Genomic DNA, 4,753 nt, shown 5'->3' on the forward strand with positions numbered 1-4,753 from the left:
AAAGTCAGTCACCAAGAGAAATGTCATGCTAACTCTCCTCATCCTTTAACAGTTTTTCATCATATAGTATAATGGAGCCCTCAGGTGCGACATTACTAAAGATATGTCTCAGCATTTGAGAAACAAAAGTTTTCGTCCCATCTAAGGTTGCTGGCAATTGATAAACTCAGCTGTACTATTAGGATATTTACAGTTGCAAGTGACAAAAATCAATGTAGTCTGCCTCCCAAAAGGATACTGAAATAATTTACAAGATCAAAGGAAGGACGATAGAAAACAAGGCCTCCAGGAGTAGAACTGGGAACTCAATAACTCTCTCTCTCTCTGTCACACACATGTACTCTAATTCTCTCTTATACTAGATAGAATTTTCCTTAAAGGGAAAACATGGTCCCAGGGAATTCTAGGATTCCCAGGAAGGGTCAACAAGCTGCAGCCTCATGACTTGCTTTTGTGTGGCCTGCAAGTCAAGAATGGTTTTATATTTTAAACATAATTTTTTAAAAATCAAAAAGAAAAGTAATATTTTGTGGCATGAAAATTATGTGAAATTCACACATCTGTACCTATCAAGTTTTGTAGGGACATAAATATATTCATTTGGTTGCTTTTGCTACAAGGGCAGGGTTCAGTAGTTGCAACACCCTCGTCACGTTGCATTTTTGCCCAACACACTACGAATCACAGTGACACAGTCAATAACTGGACAGCATTTCAATTGCCACAGACATCAATATATTACGATATTTTATTTTTTATTATCTGTGAAAACTCATTATGCCAAAGTAAGAAAAGAAAAGTGGGCTTTGAATATCTGCCTTTAAGGCACACTAGAGTATGAATTTTTTTATTGGATTAAATGGCAAAGCATTGTGTTTATCATGCAGTAACACTCTGGCTGTGCTAAATGAATACTACAGAAGTTGACATTACAAGACTAAGCACTCACAGCAATATTTCCAATTCAGAGGAAAACAACAGTCAGAAAAATGAGAACACTTAAAATAAAATGTCTTATCAGGCAGAATTCCTCCACAAAAATGAACAATAAAAATAAGGCTGCAAAGTAAGTTTCCTAATGGCTCATTTGTTAGCTAAGCAAGGACAACTATTGACTAAGGTGAGTTAATTAAATCATATTTTATTGCAGCAGCCAAAGAAATGTGTTCAGAGAAAATAATTTATTTAGTCTTTTGGTAAGAAATAGTTCCTTAAAGGGTTGAAGATATTGAGAGCAATATCGATAGCCAATTTTTTAAAAAGACAAATTATTTCAAGGATTTTTCCTTCACTTCTGATGAATCAGTGAATGTTACTGCTGTGGTTCGTCTGTTGTTATTTATTTTGAAAGTCAATGGTGAGTTCGAAATACATGAAGAATTAAATTCTATAAATAATCTGTGTGGAAGAACTGTAGGTGAGAATATTTCCAAAGAGGTTGAGGAAATACAAATTCACTATGACTTGAAATGGGATCTTCTAGGATGTGTTTCATGTAATGGTGGTATAAATATGTACAGAGTAGAAAAACAGCTTAGTTGGATAAATTTATGAAGTTCGTGAAAATGCAAGGTGTTTAAAGCCTGTGGTTATTCATTATTAGGTACTTGGTAGAAAATAGATATAATGTGCTATTGATCTAATGGTGTCAGCAGTGGACTTCATTCACTCTTTTGGGCTTAACCATTATCAGTTTCATGAATTTTTGTCAGAAAGAGAAGCTGAATATCCAGAACTGCTCTACCACACAGCAGTTTAATGGCTTGACCATTAAAGTTTTATTTCAAATTTTTTTTTGAGATCGGGGCTAAGATTGAATTTCTGAACAAAAAGAACTTCATTTAATCCCTATTATGAAACTTTGAATGGGTTTGGAAATTAACTTCTGCTGTAGACTTAACAATGTTTCTTAATGAATTCATCCTAATATTAGAAGGCAAAACAACACTTACATGCAAAACTTAAACCGTGGTGAAGCCATTTCAATAACAACTGTTTAAGTCACACATAATGTCAAAAAGAGTCTTTATACACTGCTCATACTTTCAAAAATTAAAATAAGAAATGATATGTCTAGTTGCACACAAATTTGCAATGTATATATATTCTTTGAGCTCAAATAGAGTTCTAGCAGTGTTTCTCAGACCTCCCAGAAAGAGGAACTAGAGGAAGAATGAGTAGAAGCAGTCTTGAAGAAATCATGTCTCATAATTTTTCAGAATGGTAAAAAAGAATGAACCTTCATAGATTAAAAAATAATAATAAAAAAATCCATACCAAGGCAGACCTACTAGAGAAACTGTAAAATGTCAAACCCAAAGAGAAATTTCTAGAAGCTACCAAAGGGAAAATATATATGAACTTTAAAAAAATAATTAGGTTAAGAGTAAACATCTTAACTGCAAAAAAAATAGAAACTGAAAGATGATGGGACAACTGCAAAGTACTAAGAGAAACATAATGGTCGACAAATTCTATACCTAGTTAAGCTATCATTCAGAGGGAAGGTGAAATGAAGACATTTCAACTTACAGATACTGAGTTTGCTACTCATAGACTGACACCAAGACTGGTTGGAAGAGAAGGAAAAACAGATTGTGTGGGAAGAAGAAACAAATTTGATTTTGGACATATTGAGTTTGAGACATGCACGCAGCTAAAGATGTCCAGTGGATGATGTGAATTTGAATCTGGAGCTAAGTAAAACTGTCAGTCCTGGAAATACAGATTTGTTATTCAACTGAATTTAATAGTGTCAAAGCCTTGGACACATATTAATTTGCCCAGGGAGACAGACTAGAGTGAGAATAAAGGAGGACTAAAAATAAGACCTTTAAGGAATTAGTAGAGAAGGCAGAGAATGGAATTGCAGAAACCAAAAGCAGAGTGAGTAGTAAGACAAAACTGCGGTCAGCAATATCAGAAGCTACACAGAAATTCAGACAAGAAGGACCAGAACAGGTTTTAGATTTGACATTAAGTCTATAGTGACAGACATCCTCAAAACCAGACTCCACTGAAATCCTCCTGTTCTTAAAGACCACACCAATTTTTTCCCTACTAAATAATCATTTGATTCAACCAGGATCCAAACAAACAAACAAACAAACAAACAAAAACAGAAACTACTCAAAATATTTTAAACCCAGAGAATTCTAGGGAATATAATATAGGTACTTTATTATGGTGAGGGCTAGGATGGTGAAGCATCCTAGCTATTGGTAAGGGAAAACAATCACTAATTCATGCAATGGACTGAATATTGGTGTTCCCCTAAAATTCATATGTTAAAGCCTAAAACCCCAATGTGATGATAAGGAATTTGGCAAGTAATTAAGTTACGAAGGTGCGGTCCTCGTGAATGGAATTAGTGCCCTTATAAATAGCTGAAGATACCAGAGTTCTCTCTTTCTGCATTGCAAGGAGGTGCAATCTGCAACCTGAAAGAGGGCCCTACCAGAACCAACCATGCTGGTCCCCTGATCGTAGACTTCCAGCCTCTAGAGCTGTGAGAAATAAATGTCTGTTGTTTATAAGCCTACCTAGCCTATGGTACTTTGTTATAGCAGCCTGAACCTTGTCTAGAGGAACAAAGATAGGAGCCAGTGTTACCAGAGCACAGAATTAACAGTCACCAGCAGGTGCTGTAATTACCATGAGCCTGTTCAGTGGGAGTTGGAACCATGGAGGTAACAGCTATGATTGGAGCTGGAACTGAAGCAGAGAAAATGATGTCCACACACCTGGCTCCTCTTTTTCTGCCAGTGCTTCCTGGCTAACCCCTGAGGCCGGTTGGCTCAGGAGCTGATAAGTGCAGCCTGAATACAGAGTGCCTGTGTGGTATTGAACAGAGCAAAGGAATGGTAAGAAATGGATCCGAGAGCAAAAAGGCCAGGCCTCCAACCCCTGGCACTTTATCTGCTTTTCTTCCTTCTACTTCTCTCATTAATTCTACACCAATCAAATAGATCCACTGTGCTCAGGGGGCCCTCTGAGCATTGACTCATATGATTCTCTGAGTTTCATTCTCTGCTCTTTTCTTTCTCCTTTGAAATCTCTCATTATCTACATTGTTCAGCTCAAATGCCACTTCGTTCATGAAAATTTTCTTGATCTCCTTCTTAGAAGTCATCTCTTTCTGCTTTGAATTGTATTAGCATTTTATTTCTAGCTCTCTTATGATGCTTATATATAGAAACTGGATCATAATTATTATGTTCACCTATTATCTATCCTAAAAGACTGAGATTCTTGGGCGTGGAGAACACATCTTCCTCATTTTTCTATTTCCCATGGTGCCTTGCTCTTTGTAGGCATTCATTGAAAGTTTGTTGAGTGGTCAAATAAATGCAGGTAAGAAGCACAATAAGTTCTAGGGGTTAAAATGACCTCACAATTCAATGTGTGTTTTAAGGAGGGGACTTATTAACATTATAAACATTATAAACTTATTATATTACAGCAAAGGAGAGTCTGTAACCTTTTTTTTCCTAAAGATAATGGCTCCAGCTCTATATGATTGCCTCTGGTATCTCTATTCTATTCTTTTGGCTTCCCCATTGCTTGATCTGTAATTTGCTACTTGCTTCAAGTGAAAAAGAAACTGTTGATGGTGGTGATGATGGCATTGAAGATGACAAAGATTTATTAAGATTTTATTTAGATTTTTTGAGAACCATCAATCTAGGTTTTTCAACATAGTTGCACATTAGAATATCCTGGGGCATTAAAAATAATACTACCTCCAGCCTCT

This window comes from Pteropus vampyrus, unplaced genomic scaffold, assembly GCF_000151845.1.
Source record: "Pteropus vampyrus isolate Shadow unplaced genomic scaffold, Pvam_2.0 Scaffold259, whole genome shotgun sequence".
Classification (NCBI taxonomy): Eukaryota; Metazoa; Chordata; class Mammalia; order Chiroptera; family Pteropodidae; genus Pteropus; species Pteropus vampyrus.